At 40.0% G+C, this 20,220-nt stretch overlaps 1 non-coding gene across 1 annotated transcript; it reads right to left on the reverse strand.

Annotated features, from left to right (window-relative positions):
• Positions 1-366: 366 nt before the first annotated feature.
• LOC145161970 (small nucleolar RNA R71) lies at positions 367-473 on the reverse strand. The gene has a single exon (XR_013738825.1). It is a non-coding gene; the product is annotated as a small nucleolar RNA R71 (small nucleolar RNA).
• Between the last annotated feature and the right edge of the window lie 19,747 nt (positions 474-20,220).

The following is a 20,220-nucleotide window of genomic DNA, read 5'->3' on the forward strand; positions in this document are numbered from 1 at the left end:
GTTCCCATGGGAGAATGGAAGAAAAGGATGCGTGACGACACCGGCCCGGGACTTGTGCAACCCGCGATTCCCGCAACTGCCACTTTTGAACTTAAGGGCCACATACTTGCTCAACTTAAGGAGATCCCATTCTATGGGAAAGATCACGAGGACGCATACAAGCACTTAGACGAGGTCAACGACATTGCCAACTACTTCAATGTCCCAAATGTGGCTCGCGACACTGTTTTGCTTCATATGCTACCAGTCACATTTAAGGGAGCTGCGAGAGATTGGCTCAAATCACTCCCTCCAGGATCCATCACCACTTGGGCCAAGATGAAGGAAGAATTCATTGATCAATTTTGCCCTCCTTCAAAAATAGCCAAGTTGAAGAAAGCCATAGCAAACTTTGAGCAACAAGCTGGAGAGTCCTTATACGAGGCGTGGGAGAGATACAAAGGTTTACTAAGGAATTGCCCACATCATGATCTTAATAGCCAACAAGAAGTCTCCATTTTTTATGATGGAGTAAATGTGACAACCAGGCAACTCCTTGACTCGCAAGGACCACTCACAAAGAAACCACCCCCAGTGATAAAAGCTCTAATTGAAGAATTCTCTAAGCACTCTAGAGAATATCACAACCCAAGGAATGACATGACTCGAGGGGCGGTGAATTCTATTACTGATGATATGGCAGCAATGATGGCAAAATTGGAAAGCATGGATCGAAGAATGACTAAGATGGACCAATCCATCCATGCCATTAGAGTGGGATGTGAAAACTGTAGAGGGCCTCACCTTACTATAGACTGTGACCTTGACGAGAACGGGAAAGTACAAGTGTGCTATTCAAGTGGTGATAGGTACGATGACAATTGGCGAAAACCCAAGAAGGAATGGCTCCCGTATGATGAGTACAAAAAGGCAAAGGAGGAAAAGTACAAACAAAAAGATAGAGGCTTTTATCAAAAGGAGGAACCGGTGCAAGAAAAGAAATCAGATTTTGAAGACATGCTCACAAGATTTGCAGCTGCATCCGAAAAGAGACACTATGATACCGATGCTGCAATAAAAGAACAACGAAATATGTTAAGAGAGCATCAAACCATGATGATAGATCAACAAGCCATGCTTAGGAATCAGCAAGCATCTATTCTGAACATTGAAAAACAACTAGGCCAACTTGCACTACAAATAAACGAGTGACAACCAGGTGGACTTCCAAGCAATACCGAAAAGAACCCAAGAATGGCGCATATAAATGTTATTACAACTGATTCTGAGAAAAGTTTCGTTCCTCTGACCCCTATCCAGAAGGATGCTAAAAAGGTGCAAGCAGAAGAGGCATAAAAATCAAAGTTGGCTGAACCCGACTCGACTCGCCGAGTCCCATACAAGGACTCGATGACTCCACGGCTTGTTGATAAAACCAGCTGTCTTTTGAAACCTTACCAGCCTCCCTTTCCATTTCCGAGTCGAGCCATACTTGATGAGCAGATCCAAGGGTATAGAAAATTTATGGACCATGTAAGGGCCCTCCAAGTGAACATTCCATTTGTTGAAACGATACTTCAAACGCCTAAATATGCATGATTGCTTAAGGGTCTCTTTACAGCTAGAAAAGATATGGCTGAAGTCGCTGAATTAGTATTGAATGAGTTGCCAGAGAATAGGGGCGATCCGGGTAGCATTACCATATCTTGTCAATTTGGAAATATAATTACCACTCAAGCGTTGACTGATTCGGGGGCAAGTGTAAATCTCATGTCATATTCTTTCTTCAAGAAGTGGGAGACTGTTGGATTAGATGTCTAAGCCCATAACTATTATTGGTATGTACTCGACCCGAGAGTAGCATGCTCCATTTGGGTTGCATAACACCAGGACAATTTGTTAGGATGGACTCTTGAGAGGAGGTTATATATGATTTATTAATATATTATAAGTTCTAATATATTAATATGAAATCATATGGTTTAATTAGTATTGATCAAGAATTAATCTAGAATTAATTTAGTGATCAAAAGAGACTAATTAAATCTATGGGGACTAATTATGATAACTAGTTATATTTATATGTGTTGGGCTTATGATCCATGTTGGACCAAGTTTATGTATGGACACATAAAGAGTTGGGCCACATGAACCATGGATCATAATACCCATGGGTATGGATTTGGGTTATACCCATGACCCTTGGAATCCACCACATATAAATATGTGTTCCTTTGCCCAAAAATCGCCACTTGTGGTTACATGCATGTTCTTGGAGTTCAGGGGTGTTTTGGGTGAATGGAGATTCTCTCTCAAGAGCCACCTTTGTTCATGATGTGTTGTGACTTCATTTGAGGCTTCCACACTATTGGGGCTAAGCTCTTAAGGCCAAAAACATAAAGAATTCAAGCTACATAAAAGGTATGTTACCCTAACTAATATCTTGTATGGTATATGTCAATTGCATGCTAGTTATAGGCTTAATACCTTGGAAACATCATTGCATGTATAATTAGTGAAAACATAGATCCAAGGTATTTAGGGTTGTATGTGCACCATAGGATGTTGTAGTATACTAAAACCCTACATAGGAAGCCCAAATGGTTAATTGGGTTTTGTTTTGATGTTGACAGTTTAGGGATATGTCAGCCAACAGCCCGAGATTTATTCGCGGGACTTCAGCAGTGCGAGGTGAGTTTCCTTCAGTAGGAACGGGTCTAAGGCACCAAGGTCGGCCCATATATGTGATATGTTAGTAGATGAGTGTGTGTGGGGCCCGTATCTCATTATTATCAGAGTATATATATAAGTCAGATTGTTGCATTGCTATACTTGTTGTCTGTGTGATACTTGTATGTGTTTATTTATGTATGTGAGTGTGGGCGGGGCCCGTATCTCATCATTACTTGAGTATGGTTATTGGTATAATGGTAGGTTGTGTATTTGTTGTCTGTGTGATACTTGTATGTGTTGTTTATGTATGTGAGTGTGGGCGGGGCCCGTATCTCATTATTATTCAAGTGTGGGCAAGGCACGTATCTCATGATTGGTTCAGAGCGGGCGGGGCCCGTATCTCCTAGTCAGCGGAGTGTGGGCGGGGCCCGTATCTCCTAGTCGGCGGAGTGTGGGCGGGGCCCGTGTCTCCTAGTCAGCGGAGTGTGGGCGGGGCCCGTATCTCCTAGTCAACGAAGTGTGGGGGGCCGTATCTCCTAGTCATCGGAGTGTGGGCGGGGCCTGTATCTCCTAGTCAGCAGAGTGTGAACGGGGCCCGTATCTCCAAGTTAGCGGAGTGTGGGCGGGGCTCGTATCTCCTAGTTAGCAGAGTGTGATCAGGGCCCGTATCTCCTTGAGTGTGGGCGGGGCCCGTATCTCTCAGTAGCATGATTATGTGGATGGTATATGGTAGTTTGGGGAGACTCACTAAGCTTTGTGCTTACAGTTTTCAGTTTTGATTTCAGGTACTTCGGTTTTCAAAAGAGGAGCTCGGGATGATTGCAGTGAACACACCATTTGTTTAGCCTGGGATGTTTTTACTCTGATATTTTGACACATGATTTTGATACAATATTTTGTTATGATGATTTGAGATACATGGCTTATGATCTTTATTGTGATGTTTGATGAATTATGGTTTTCTTAAAAGATTTTAAAACGAAATTTTTGGACTGTATTTTTGGGATATTTCAGTACCCATCTCCTTGTGAAACCGCTTCCAAAATCGGGAAATGAAACGAACATCTTGGTCTGACACCACCGAGACAGGCACTCCATGTCGTGCCACTATCTCGCGTACGTATGTCTTGGCCAGCTTCTCGGCCGAGATACTCTCCTGGATCGGGATAAAATGAGCACTCTTGGTCAACCGATCCACTATGACCCATATCGAATCTACTCCATGCGCGGTCCTGGGAAGCTTGGTAATAAAATCCATGGTGATATTGTGACAACCCGATATTCCAAGTCAATGTATTGTTCAAAGGTCAAATGTTGTAATCTATTTTGGAATCATTAAAAATAGCGTCAAAAATAAAGTGTTTTAAAGTCTTGGTTTGGATACATAAAATGTTCGATATTGAGTCAAGGTTTTCAGAAATATAAAGAACACTCTAATCCGAGTTATAACGAAGAAGTTATGACCAATCGAAAATCCGCGACACAACCGGTAAAACACTGTTAAGCGTAAAAAGTGAAATTTCAATAAAATACTTTTTAGCCTTAAGTATCTAAACGAAAGTCGTAGATAATAACAAACCGTGAGCGTACATAAAATGAACGCCCAAATCTGACTGCTTATGAAGAAGTTATGATTTTTCTAAGTTTCGGATATAGCAGTAGACAACTAAAAACTCGAAATAGAGACCGAGCGATTTTTAGCCAACGCAACCTAAACGAGAATTGAAGATCTCGACAATAGTAGTACAACGGTAAAAAGACAGACGAAAACGGACATCGGATGAAGAAGTTATGAATTTCTAACGGATTTATCCTGTCCCGGCCTATTAAAAATATAATATTAAAAATTTTAAATCAAAATTAGCCGACGGAGTCTAAACGAAAGTGGTAGAGTATATTCTCACCTACGCGTGGATATAAAGAACGTCAAAAACGGAGATTGTATGCGAAAGTTACGCATTTTTGAAGTTTTGGGCACACACTTCGAGGCTTATCCGAAGGGTTACGCCCAACGTACCCAATGCAAGGCCTCGGATCGGCCACTTCGCCCCTATGCCTCTACTACCGTCCCATCCGAAGACCGGCGACCGGGGACGTCACTGCTAACGTACGCCCCGCGTACTTCGGAGTACGCCCAGCGTACGAAGCCTGGCAGCCCTCCTATAAATAGCATGCGAGACCTCCGACTTTTACTTGCTCATTCCTCAATTTCTCTCCCAAATTTCATACTTCTACTATCCCGAGACTACCCCGACGCCCCGGTTCCGTATCCAAGTCCCGACGAAGGTCCGAAGCTCCGAGATTCCCAAAAAATTCACCACTTTATGGTCGAAGTGCCGCCCGAGAAAATCTCGTCTTCTTCAAATCACCATACTTTCCAGGTGAGTTCATACCCCTACATTTTCACGTCTTTTTCATGTTTTAGGGGGGGATACAAGTGAAACACGAGAAAAACTTATGTCAAAATACGCATCGTTATATATGGTTTCAAATACTTTACCTACATTTTGTATATAAATGTTAAACAACATTAATACCAACGTTACACTTTACATGCAAAGTTGGTATTACATCGAGTTTTTATCACCAAATGGAACACACTTTTGAAAAACAATAATGGGTGTAGTTTACGAGTTATTCATAACATCTTTACATAAACACTGTAAAAAGGAAACACTTTCGTTTACAAGAAACGTGGACTTTTCATTCCGTAAATCTGTTGATACTAAGTTTTGTGAGACATCCGGCTTCACCGTACTCTCAAGTACGCATTTCAAGTCATGTATTATAAACCATAATCTCTTGTAGGGAGAGCGTGATACTTGTGTATAGATCTATACGGGATTGACAATCCCGCACCTAAACTGTTAGCTACAGTTAGACCGGCAGGTCTGGGGTGACAAACGTCATAACACTGCAACGCCTGAAGAACGTTGTTACAGGCAGTCTGGGTCAATAGCATGGTTATAAAACTCACATGGAGTATCGAAATATTTTTGATTTACGAGACTCTTAAATGAATTCAGTAATTACATTATATATGTATAAATCCACTTTCACCATTTTAGCATGAAAGATACTATTGCATTCCAGCCTTTGGAACTTTTTTTCAAACTATCACACATACATAGAAAATATTGGATTTTCTGGAAAACACGCTCAATTATTTTTACCGAAAGATATACAAATTTTAGTACAAAAACGCTTATGAACTCACCAACTTAATTGTTGACACTTTTTCAAAACTACTTGTATTTCTCATGGAATCAGTAATACAGGTAACCATCAGCTTTTGGAGAAGGAACGTTAAGGCGTCTGTTATCAAAACATTTTAAATCATCATATTTGTAATATTCTTTTGAAACATGTATTACATGCAACGATGTAACTTTTTATTATATTTATGATGGTTGGGTTACTTTCTTTACAAATATTCAACTGTTATGATACTACGTGAAGTCATCCACCCCCGAATGTTTCCGTCATTCTGGTTTGGGGGTGTGACAGATTGGTATCAGACCATTGTTTATAGTGAACTAAGTATATCGAACCACATAAGATATACAAACTATAAATGCAAAGGGACTAAAACCCTCTGACAAAACGTTTTCACAAACTATACTTTTAATAAATTAAAATGATATATATTTTTATTTTTATAAAAGTGTAAGTACACGCATGCATCGGTCTCGTATCATAACGAAAATTTTACAAAAGTATTAAGGCAAGTTGCGACGCTACGATTAGGCCTCGGGGTATGTAATCAGATCGAGAATAAATATAGCCTGATCAACTATATTTATCCTGGATGTGACCAACGTATGTCGAGGAATGGTCGTAGTGAGCAACAAGTCAAAAACTTACCAAAGAAAATACTAGAATCAAACTTACAAATTTGAAATACTATAGGAGTATTTTATAAAACCATAAGAACTATAATAATCGTGCGAACCTCGATATTTAGTTAAAATTAGGAATCGTCAAATAAATAAAAAAAATTACTTATCAAAAATTACCTTTTTACTCCCAAGTTTTATATAATTCTCTTGCCTCTATTCTCGACCAGACAAAATGGCAGGATTTCACATTCCCGGGGATCCCTACTACCCCAACCAGGGTAATGGAGGCTGGATTGAGGAAGACCCAGAGGAAGATCTCGAAGAGATTCCCAAGGAAGAGCCAGAAGAGGATTCCGAAGAGGATCCCGAGGAAGACCCAGACGAAGAGTCGGAAGAGGAAGGAGATGGTGGGAGCACTGACTCAGAACCCGAGATCTACAATTCTCCCTGAGGAGCAGTAAATCCCCAAAGGAACTTTCAGGGCCCGGCGCCCTGCTGGGTTGTGGACCTGAAACGATGGAGCAAGGAGCAAGGACAACAACCACCTTACGGCATGGGACGAGGCTTTTATAACCTCAGCAACGGGAGTTCGGCTGACAGGGCACTCCTTGTCATGGTTCGTCGCATTGCCAACCAAGGCGAGCAAGCAAGAGTGAATGCTAGCCAACTCTTGGACATTGGGGCCACCGCTGCTGTCACTGCGGTACGTCTTCGTCGTCTGGACGAAGAACATGAGCGGACAATAGAGCACACATTTTCCCTTCAAAAGGACATTACAGCTGCTAGAGCCGAAGTAAGAGAGTTCCGTAAGAGCCAAGCTGCAATGGAGAGGCATATCATCGAGGCTGAACGTCAAGTAGCCCGAGCTCAGACTTCCACAACCACATACCATGGTCCGCAGCGTGCCACCTGCTCGGAGTAGAGCGCGTACTTCTGGCGCTATGTATATATACTTATCGACTCAGTGTTGGTGTTACTCTTTCTTTTTAAATGTAAACCTGACGGATTGTGAGTGCACAATTCGGGGGCCCGAATGCTGTCAAATTTTCCCATTTTTCATTGATGTACCCTAGACCTATATAAGGTCAAATTTTCCTGATCGTTGTATCAAATATTAATATCAATGAGATTGACACGCATTTATTATTTCTTTGAGTATTCTATTAAGTTCTTAAAATAATAAGGAAATCATACACTTATTATTGTGAGTTTCCATTAACTTACAAAATTCGGTAATGTTCAGAACGTAAAACATATAATACTAAGACTTTCCATAATCATTTCTGAAGACTTATCAAGAATTTGTATCTTAACTTATGGCAGAATCATGCCGCCAAGAAGGAATCCTCAACGCTTCAATACTACAGGAGCACCAACACCACCTCCATCGATGGATGCTGCTACTTTTCAGGCTGCTGTAACAGCTGTCGTAACCGCAGCAATGGCACAAATGAGTAACAACGGATCAGGAGGAGGACTAAATAGCTCTACTAATGGCCAAAACCATGGTCGTTCCGGGGAATGTACTTACAAGGACTTCTCCAACAGCAAACCCATCCCCTTTAATGGAACTGGGGGAGTAATGGCTCTATCCCAATGGATAGAGAAAACGGAAGCCTTATTCAAAACCTGCTCATGCCCCGAATAGAGCAAAGTAAAATTTTCCGCCTGTACTTTCTCCGAATGAGCCCTAACGTGGTGGAATGGCCACGTCAAGTCACTAACTCTGGTGGTGGCAAACTCCATGGGTTGGGAGAACCTGAAGCAAATGCTACTGCGAGAGTACTGCCCAAGGGGCGAGATTCAGAAGCTTGAACAGGAGCTTTGGGGATTAACTATGGTGGGCTCGGACATCACAACCTATATGAATAGGTTCAGTGATTTGACAATACTTTGCCCAGGGATGATGACCCTAGAAAGCAAGAAGGTGGAAAGGTATATCTGGGGGCTGTCGCCCCAGCTTCGAGGAAGTGTGCTAGCTTCCAAACCCACGACGTTCGACAGTGCCAAACAACCGGCACAGTCCCTCGTTGATCATGGGGTTTGCCAAGATGTCACGACCGTCGTCCCCGAACCAACCAAAGGAAGCAACAACAATAATAGCAATGCCAACAACAACAACAAGAAGTATTGGAACAAGAGGAAAGGTCAAACTTCGCAAGAACCCTCAAAGAAACAAATAGTGGCGGTCCATGCCGCTACTGCCCCCACTGATGTCCCTGTTACCCCTACGCCGGTAAAACAATATGCTGGGAACCTACCAAAGTGCAACAAATGCAATTACCATCACAACGGGAATTGCCGGGAGATGCACTGTAAAAACTACGACAGGAAAGGGCACATTGCCCGTTTCTGTAAGGCACTGACGCGACCAATCACCCAAGTTCCTGGTGCTGGAGTGAGCCAGGCATGTTATGGGTGTGGGGAAACTGGGCACTACAAGAGGGATTGCCCTAAGGCAAAGAATGTTGGCGGCGTAGGAAGAGTGCTGGCAATTGGGCAGAACGAGGCAATAGCCGATCCCACAGTGATTACGTGTACGTTTCTCCTCAATGACATTTATGCATGCATACTCTTTGACTGTGGTGCAGAGAGAAGTTTCGTGAGTCATAAATTCAAACACTTACTTAATAAAAAAACCAAACACTCAATAAGATATTTACAGTAGAAATGGCAAACGGTAAAACAGAAAGCACAAACGATTTGTCTGTAGGCTGCGCACTAGCTCTAAATGAACACTTTTTCCAAATCGATCTAATGCCAATCACCATAAGAAGCTTCGATGTCATCATCGGTATGGACTGGTTAAGCCTTCACCATGCCGATATTCTGTGTCACGAAAGGGCTGTTCGCCTAAATCTGCCAAGTGGCGAAACTCTTGTCATTTATGGTGACAAACCCGGTACCAATTTACAAATCATCTCTTGCGTCAAAGCCTAAAAATACATACGCAAAGAATATCATGCCTTCCTAGCCCACGTGGTAGGCAAGAAACGAGAAGTGAAAGACATTAAAGACATTCCGGAAGTCTGCAATTTCCCCGACATTTTCCCTGAAGATCTTCCAGGAGTCCCACCAGAACGTCAAGTCGAGTTCAGAATCGACTTGATTCCCGGAGCTACCCCAGTAGCAAAATCGCCATACCGTCTAGCACCGACAGAAATGCAGGAATTATGCAGCCAGCTGAACAAGCTTCTAAGCAAAGGATTCATCAGACCGAGCTTCTCACCTTGGGGAGCACCGGTTCTGTTTGTAAAGAAGAAGGACGGATCTTTTCGCATGTGCATCGATTACCGAGAACTGAACAAACTCACGATCAAGAACCGATATCCCTTACCGCGCATAGACGATCTGTTCGACCAACTACAAGGAGCGAGCTACTTCTCAAAGATCGATTTAAGATCTGGGTATCACCAGCTGCGAGTCCTGGAAGGAAACGTTCCCAAAACGGCATTCCGAACTCGCTATGGTCACTACGAGTTTGTAGTAATGCCCTTCGGATTGACAAATGCACCAGCGGTGTTCATGGACTTGATGAACCGAGTATGTCGTCCTTTCCTGGACACATTTGTGATCGTGATCATAGATGATATACTCATCTATTCAAGGAGCAGGGAGGAACATAGCCAACACCTCCGACAGGTCTTGGAAACATTAAGGACAGAGAAGCTATACGCAAAATTCTCAAAGTGCGAATTTTGGATTCGGAAAGTAGATTTCCTAGGTCACGTGGTCAGCAAGGAGGGGATACACGTGGACCCTTCCAAAATCAAGGCAATTGAGAACTGGACAACTCCAAGGACTCCAACGGAAATCCGACAATTCTTGGGCCTTGCCGGGTATTACCGGAGGTTCATACAAAACTTCTCGAAGATTGCTAAGCCACTTACCACCCTGAATCAGAAGGGTGTGATCTTCAGCTTGGGAGAAAAACAAGACGTTGCATTCCAAAAACTAAAGCGAGCCCTATGCAGCGCACCTATATTATCTTTGCCAGAAGGAACAGAAGACTTTGTGGTCTACTGTGATGCGTCAAACCAGGGACTTGGATGTGTCCTAATGCAACGAGGGAAGGTCATCGCATACGCCTCGAGACAACTCAAGACGCACGAGGCCAACTATACCACGCACGATCTCGAACTAGGAGCAGTCGTTTTCGCTCTAAAGATCTGGAGACACTATCTCTACGGCACAAAATGTACAATCTTCACCGATCATAAAATCCTTCAACACATCCTCAATTAAAAGGAACTCAACATGAGATAAAGACGGTGGGTAGAACTACTAAACGATTACGAATGTGAAATTCGTTATCATCCCGGGAAAGCTAATGTAGTAGCTGATGCCCTCAGCCGAAAGGAATACTCGGGCCGCCGAGTGAAATCTTTAACCATGACGATCCATTCACACCTGTCCACACAAATCAAGGAAGCTCAAATAGAAGCCTTGAAATCCGAAAATGTGGCGAATGAAGCCTTAAGAGGAATGGATAAGAATTTTGAAATCAAGGATGACGGAGTTCGTTACTTCATGAATCGGATCTGGATGCTGAAGTTTGGCGGATTCAGAGATGTTGTCATGAATGAAGCCCATAAGACTCGATACTCCGTACATCCCGGTTCAGATAAGATGTATATGGACCTCAAGAAACTGTATTGGTGGCCAAACATGAAAGCCGAAATTGCTACCTATGTAGGCAAATGTCTGACTTGCGCCAAAGTCAAGGTAGAGTACCAAAAGCCCTATGGATTATTGCAACAACCTGAAATACCCGAGTGGAAGTGGGAGCGGATAACCATGGACTTCGTAACCAAGTTACCCAAGACAGCGGGTGGACTTGACACCATCTGGGTGATCGTTGACAGGCTAACCAAATCCGTGCACTTCCTACCAATAAAGGAAACGAATAAGCTGGAGAAACTAACTAGAACATACATCAGGGAGATTGTACGACTGCATGGTGTACCAATATCCATTATCTCGGACTGAGATAGTAGATTCACCTCGAGGTTCTGGCAATCACTACAAAAATCTCTAGGAACGAGGCTGGACATGAGTACCGCCTACCACCCACAGACCGACGGTCAGAGTAAGAGAACCATTCAAACCTTGGAAGATATGCTAAGAGCTTGTGTGATCGATTTTGGTAAAGCTTGGGATACCCATTTACCATTGGTTGAGTTCTCGTACAACAATAGCTATCACACTAGCATCAAGGTTGCTCCATTTGAAGCCCTCTACGACCGTAAGTGCAGATCACCTTTGTGCTGGGCTGAAGTGGGTGACACGCAACTAGCTAGAGGTCAAGTACCCAACAGCACTCTCACTGGCCCGGAAATCATAAGGGAAACTATCGAGAAGATTGTCCAAATCCGAGAACGACTGAAGGCATCAAGAGACAGACAAAAGAGTTATGCGGATAAAAGACGGAAACCCTTGGAAAATTCCAGGTTGGGGACCGGGTACTATTGAAAGTCTCACCCTGGAAGGAATTAATAAGCTTTTGAAAACGTGTGAAACTAAACCCAAGGTATATCGGACCCTTCGAGATCCTTGCCAGGATCGGCCCGGTAGCATACAAACTACGATTACCGCAGGAACTCAATAACGTACACCCTACCTTTCACGTGTCGAACCTAAAGAAGTGCTTATCCGATGAGACCCTCATCATCCCTCTGGACGAAATTGAAATCAACGAGAGTCTCCACTTTGTGGAAGAGCCTGTAGAAATCATGGATCGGGAAATTAAGAGAACAAAGCAAAGTCGCATACCCATTGTGAAGGTCCGTTGGAATGCCAAGCGAGGACCTGAATACACCTGGGAGCGCGAAGAACAAATGAAACAAAAATACCCGCATCTTTTCCCTAGTCATTAAATACTTAATGTAGAATAAATTTCGGGACGAAATTCCCTCTAACGGGGGGATGATGTGACAACCCGATATTCCAAGTCAATGTATTGTTCAAAGGTCAAATGTTGTAATCTATTTTCGAATCATTAAAAATAGCATCAAAAATAAAGTGTTCTAAAGTCTCAATTGGGATACATAAAATGTTTGATATTGACTCAAGGTTTTCAGAAATATAAAGAACACTCAAATCCGAGTTATAACGAAGAACCAATCGAAAATCCGCGACACAACCGGTAAAACACTGTTAAGCGTAAAAAGTGAAATTTCAATAAAATACTTTTTAGCCTTAAGTATCTAAACGAAAGTCGTAGATAATAACAAACCGTGAGCGTACATAAAAAGAACGCCCAAATCTGACTGCGTATGAAGAAGTTATGATTTTTCAAATACTTTACCTACATTTTGTATATAAATACGCATCGTTATATATGGTTTCAAATACTTTACCTACATTTTGTATATAAATGTTAAACAACATTAATACCAACGTTACACTTTACATGCAAAGTTGGTATTACATCGAGTTTTTATCACCAAATGGAACACACTTTTGAAAAACTATAATGGGTATAGTTTACGAGTTATTCATAACATCTTTACATAAACACTGTAAAAAGGAAACACTTTTGTTTACAAGAAACGTGGACTTTTCATTCCGTAAATCTGTTGATACTAAGTTTTGTGAGACATCCGGCTTCACCGTACTCTCAAGTACGCATTTCAAGTCATGTATTATAAACCATAATCTCTTGTAGGGAGAGCGTGATACTTGTGTATAGATCTATACGGGATTGACAATCCCGCACCTAAACTGTTAGCTACAGTTAGACCGGCAGGTCTGGGGTGACAAACGTCATAACACTGCAACGCCTGAAGAACGTTGTTACAGGCAGTCTGGGTCAATAGCATGGTTATAAAACTCACATGGAGTATCGAAATATTTTTGATTTACGAGACTCTTAAATGCATTCAGTAATTACATTATATATGTATAAATCCACTTTCACCATTTTAGCATGAAAGATACTATTGCATTCCAGCCTTTGGAACTTTTTTTCAAACTATCACACATACATAGAAAATATTGGATTTTCTGGAAAACACGCTCAATTATTTTTACCGAAAGATATACAAATTTTAGTACAAAAACGCTTATGAACTCACCAACTTAATTGTTGACACTTTTTCAAAACTACTTGTATTTCTCATGGAATCAGTAATATAGGTAACCATCAGCTTTTGGAGAAGGAACGTTAAGACGTCTGTTATCAAAACATTTTAAATCATCATATTTGTAATATTCTTTTGAAACATGTATTACATGCAACGATGTAACTTTTTATTATATTTATGATGGTTGGGTTACTTTCTTTACAAATATTCAACTGTTATGATACTACGTGAAGTCATCCACCCCCGAATGTTTCCGCCATTCTGGTTTGGGGGTGTGACAGATATCCTCCCATTTCCACACGGGAATGTCTAGCGGTTGCATCTTGCTGTGGAGTCGCTGATGCTCGGCCTTGACCTTCCTGCAGGTCAAACACTGCTCCACGTACCAAGCAACGTCCCGCTTCATGCAGGGACACCAGTAATCAGGGCGAAGCTCTCGGTACATATTCGTCGCCTTGGGATGGATGGAGAACCTCAACTTATGGGTCTCATCCATCAGAACCGGCCGTACTCCGCCCCAGTACGGAACCCAGACCCTCCCATGCAAGGTCAACAACCCCCATCTGTCATAATCAAATGAGGCCACCCGGCCTACGATCCTCTCGCACTTCTAGCGCTCTTCCTTTAGGCCCTCAACCTGTGCCTCTCTGATATGCTCCAACAATGGAGTAATCACCGTCATCCGCAGACAGATGTCTCGAATCGGAGCCGCTACTGCCTTGCGGCTCAGGGGGTCGGCCACCACATTGGCCTTGTCAGGGTGATAAAGGATCTCACAGTCGTAGTCCTTCACCACATCTAACCATCGACGCTGCCTCATGTTCAGATGCGGCTGATCCATGAGGTACCTCAAACTCTTGTGGTCCGTGTCAATGGTACAACGGACCCCGTAGAGGTAATGCCGCCAAATCTTGGGGGCAAACACCACAGCCCCCAGCTCCAAATCTTGCGTCGGATAGTGTTGGATTAATGTCTAAGTCCATAACTATATTTGGTATGTACTTGACCCAAACCGGCATGGTCCATTTGGGTTGCACTTCACCGACACAATTTATATGGATAATCTTTTGAGAATAGTATATTTATGATTTATATTAATATATTATAAGTTCTAATATATTAATATGGAATCATATTATTTAATTAGTATTGATCAAGAATTAATTTAGAATTAATTAAGTGATCAAAAAGAACTAATTAAATATGGACTCTTATATATATGGAATGGGCCAAGTTCATTTAGGTTGGGCTAAGCTTTCATGGATGGTCTATGGAGCTTTTAACCCATGGATCTTATGTAAATGAAAGGTCATGGGTATTAGGGTTTACATAGATGTAACCCTAATCCTCCATAATATATAAAGGGGTCCTTGGCTCACAAAATTGGCACAAGTGTGTGAAAATAAGAGTGGGCCGATTTTAGTGTGCATACATATTCTCTCAAGTTCTTCCAAGGTGTTTTGGTGATTTGTGATTCCATTTGAGGCTTCCACACTATTGGGGCTAAGCTCTTAAAGCTTGAAGACATCAAGCTACATCAAAAGGTATGTCATCTAACTAGAACTTTGTAGTATAGGTGCTTCATAATATGCTAGTTAGGATGAAACCTTGGAATAGTTAATATTTGCATGTATAATAGAGAAAACATAGATCCAAGGTTTATAAGGTTGCATGTACACCATAGGAGTGTTAGAATGCTCAAAACCCAACAGTGGTATCAGAGCCAGGTTGTTTTCTGTTATATTGATGCAAATGTTTTATTTTCAAGTTTGAAAAAAAAGGGAAAAAAAAACATGTCGTTTGTCAAATTTTAAGATAATTACTTGTTTTGTGAAAAACGAATTATTTGTAAAATTTGAATCATTTGTTATATGAGTTGAATTAGATCAAATTTAGTAAAAGATAAAATGATATGATTATTTTATTAGTTTTAAAAGTTTGATCTAAATGTTTTAAGGAGTTACATATTTTGTCATAAAATTTTGGAGCTCAAATTTTTTTTTTTAAAGTTGTGATCTTAAGGGATTTTGAAACTTCCATATGTTATGGATATGAAAGTTTTTTTTTTTAAAAAAAAAATTGATTCAAAGTTTTTATGGAGTTACAAAATTTGATGTTAATGTTTTAAAGAATTCCATAACTTGTTCTTAAGTTATGGAACATGGAAAGTTTCATCATAAAACACCATTAATTCCATAAGTTATGGAATCCAAAGGTTTTCAAGAATTACAAAACTTGCCCTCAAGTTTTGGAATTTGAGAAAAGTTTTTTATGAAAAAAAGAATTGAATTCTAAAACTCTTGGGTTTATAACTTAAACAATTAATTAAATGGTTTTTATTTTGAGTTTAATAATTGGAATTATGATGTTTTGTTGAATAGTTCAAATTAACTCTTATGGACTTTATTAATAGTTAATTAAAACGTTTAATTAAAAGAGTATTATTAATCCATAAATATATGGTTTGAGTTTAATTAAATTAAAAGTCTAGTTTAATTAATAGATTAAACCACCAAGTATTTTAAATGTCTAAAATACACCCTTATACTATTATAATATTAAAAGTTTAATATATTATATGTATAAGAGCAAGTCGTCTTACCATTAGTAGGCCTCATTCACGAAGCCGGTCTATAAGGGGGGTATAAGGTTACTGCCTATAAAATGGCAGTTTAATGGGTGTCCACTCTCACTCACCGCTTCCTTGACCGGTGGAGGGTCGTTAGCCGAACAGGTAGGACAAGGACTATAATTCTCCCTTCATTATAAGTATAATGATAAATACTAAGTAACTAAACACTTATAAATTCCCAATCTTAGTTACTTAGGAAAATGTGAATAAGGTGCTAATCCATGAAATTACACTTTGCACTTTGTTTAAGCTGTTAGTGGAGCGTGTGTGGTTAACCGGCACACTAACCTAGACTTAACAAGGTAGGCAAAGGGTAACTTAATGTTTATCATAGTATCGTTGGAGCGTGTGTGGTTAACCGGCACATCGATTGAGGGGTAAATATTAAGGGTACCAAGTATATTTGCATGGTTACTTCACACCTTGTTTTGTGATCCTCGGCATCCCAGTCACAAAACCTGAAGGGCACACTCGAGATTAAAACATGTCATTGAAAAGTTCAATGAATCTGAAAAGAATCTAGGAGTTTCAAAACCAATTAAAACCTAATAATACATTTCGTTTATCTTGGTGGAAATTGGTGAATCGTCATTCACCTACCTTCAAATATTTTATAGCTTGGATTACGACATCCCTCTTCCAAGTTATAAAATAGTTTGTTGGGTCCTAGCCTTAATATATCATATTGGGTGTTATATTAAGGACTTAAATCAACTTTACGTGAATTTTTCCCATTGTTGATGTCTGGTTTAGACAACAATGATCTTCCCAAACCAAGCTTTCCTAATGAATATGACTTCCCGAGTTTGGCTCATGGAAGTCATACTTCTCTTCCTCCACCTCCTCACATTATTCTCCCTAACCCACAAGTTCAAGGTCACTCAAGCCCTAATCGCAAGCAAGGTCTATGTGTGATCACATCTTAGAGATGAAGTCACATATTGACAAGCCGGGAGAGTTGGGTTTCAAAGTCTTGAGAAAGTTGGATGTTCAATCACTTTCTAAGTCACATAGTGAGTTCCTTTGGGACTATTATGATACAGACTATGACATGAACCTTAATGATCATATCTATTTGCTTGGTGCTGCTGAATCAGCAATGATTTGGAACGATAGTGAAGCAAATTTGATTAGAAGATCAACTTCCCAAAAACTTTATGGACAGTGACAATGGTGACACTGGAAATCCAGAAAAAGCATTCTCTTCCCAATGGAAAGGGATTGGCCATAGTCAACCCGGTTGACCAAATGGTAAAGAGAAAGGCTAAGTCTGAGATAGTCCCATTACCAAAGGGTCCATATGTTTATTTTGCCAAAGGAAGGGGCGTTGATTGCAAAGCTGCCAAATTTACCTAAGGATGTTAAAGTCAATAAGTTTGACTTTACATCAGGTAGAGCCCATTATCTAACTCTGTTAAGTTCTATTCTGAGATCCTCATTACATGATGTGACTGGGTCACATGTTGATGTTTTCAGAATCAAAGAATAGAGAGAAATCTTAAAGGAAGTATATGCTGATTCTGATTGCGAAGGTGGATTTCGATCGCATCAGAATTTTGAGCAGTTGCTTAAGAAGTTATGATATATTGCTAAGGAATAGATAACAACAATGTTCCATGTGGATTGTAAGGATAAGTTTTTCCGCAAAGTTTTAAAATAAAAGAAAATTGTTTAATTTTATTTATTTGAAGTATCCTTACAATGACATTTGTGGAAAATTGTTGCTTATATGATTCCACTGACAGCAATATTGGAAAATGGATTTGATTCTTTCATTTGTGGTAGTGTCTAAATTTACCAAATCAGGAAAGTTCCTCATCGCCCAAGTTTCAATTGGACCGAAACTTGGAATCATGCAAGTTGAATAGTATGATGAATGAGAACTTTCAAGCATTGGAAAATCAAGACTAAATACTTGTTCACATGGATGTGTGAGTCAAGTGAAGGACTAAAGGGATCGAGTACACATTCTTGTGCACTAGTCATGTCCACCACAAAGCTCGTTAAGACTATTTGATTTACTAAAGTTTAGTAAATATGGTTATACTTACAAGTTTAAGTATAATTCTGAAACATTGGAAAAGTCTCAATGTATGGCAGAACGAATGGGAAGAATCAAATTAGGCAGAAAGATAAAAGTTTCTCAAATCTGAAAAGATGGGAGAGTACTTTAGTATCATGTTTGTGATCATCTTAATGATTTAGAAATCATATCACAATTAGTCCTCTAAAGGTCATCTTAGTGCATTCTTATGACTAAGAAGAGGAGTCATGAATTGTTGAAATGGTTAGATCAGGAAGATGAGTCATACTTCGTTCCAAAACAATTCTTAGAGTCATACTCCAAGATTGTAACTTGAGTGACATATCTTAAAGAAAGGTTTAAAACACTTGTCAAATGTAAGAGTAAAAGTGTCCTACTCTTGTACATTTGAAATTGGTAAGTTGTGATGTTTTGGATAAAACAAAGACCAACTAAGGCCAATTGTGTGAAGTGTTTGTCTTGATAAAGAATCCGCACTATCTCTTGAATATTTGGCAAGATAGTCTTATATGTCAAGAGGATAGTGGGAGTCTTAAAGATATTAAAAAGAATTTCAAGAACTAATCAAGAATAAAACCTGAGGTTCTTCACTAGCACACGACTTGAGGTTTATAACCTATCGTGTTGACATATTCTGTGCTCATTCCAGTTAAAGTTGGCTTTGCATAGGAGTTCTGAAAGTTCTCAATTGGTTGCATAACAACTTGGAAGCAATGGCAGGCCCTGTACTGCCAGGTGGCAAGAAGTTAAGATTGCATAAGTTCAGTCCATATGAGTTTGGATTTGTCATTATCCTTGTCTTGTGACTATGGTTTTGAGGATTCACATGGATAAGAACACATACACCATAAAATCTAAGGGTCATAAGGTTTCTCTCCGATTCATGAAAATGATGGTGAGGAAACACTTCCACCAAGTAGATTTGAAGCAGATGGCAAAAGGTCTAAACAATTGAGACTATGATTACGGCATCCCTTTTCATAGTTCTGATATTGTTTAGACACACATGCATGCTATCTAAGGAAAGGTGTATGATTTTGATAAAGTTTTATCAAAGCATCTCGTATCAGAAATCTGAACTTTGGTAAGAAATTCAATAAAGTATTGATTTCTAGAAGTCCAGCTGATTTCTGAGTACATGTCAAAGCTAATGGGAGCATAAGTGTTATGCTAATAATCATCATGTTAGTGGGAGCATGATCATTCTTGTTAGTGTTGCAAGTTAGCAATGTTAATTATAGAAAACAAAAGTTTCAATTCGTGAGGCTGCAGGGATTGAAAAAGTTGTTTTGCTATAATTAAGGGAGAGGATATACTTCATTTCAGTTCTAAAGGCTTAGATTGAGACCTTAATCATCTTTAGTCAAGAATATATATATATATATATGAATTTCATGTTGGATTGGTTCAACTTAAGGAAATTCTATATATTGCGTTCTCAAAATTCGATTATGATTACGGCATCCCTCTTCATAGTCAAATTTTGAAAACATGGCAAATAAAAATATTGTAGCAAAAGACTGGTCTAGAATCATGTCTTTATGTGAGACATCATGAATCGTGTACCATTTGCTTTGGGTACAAGATCGATTGCATGTGCTATAATATTTGTCATTTCTAAATTTTTCCAAATGCCCAGAGGCATTAAGAAGGGAAAAGGTCTAGAATTGGATATGACTAAAATGATTAAGCAATTGTCGAGGACAATCTGAGGTTTACCAAAGATTGGTTGCTCAGGGACAGTTGTAAGTATAGTGCTAATTTTGGAAGGACCATATTGACATATTCTGAAAAGAGGCATCTCTTATTCAGAAGTGATAGTCAAAATGAGAATATGGAGTTGTCTCCATAGGTGGAAGTTATCTGTGTAAGATTAGAAAACTTAATGCAAGAAGCATGTCCAAAGCAATGTACTTTGAATATGAGACTTAGTTTCCATGGAGTTAATCTCCATTGGAATACCTTATA

The sequence above is a fragment of the Lactuca virosa genome, chromosome 2, assembly GCF_052849685.1.
Source record: "Lactuca virosa cultivar CGN04683 chromosome 2, Lactuca_virosa_CGN04683_v6, whole genome shotgun sequence".
NCBI lineage: Eukaryota > Viridiplantae > Streptophyta > Magnoliopsida > Asterales > Asteraceae > Lactuca > Lactuca virosa.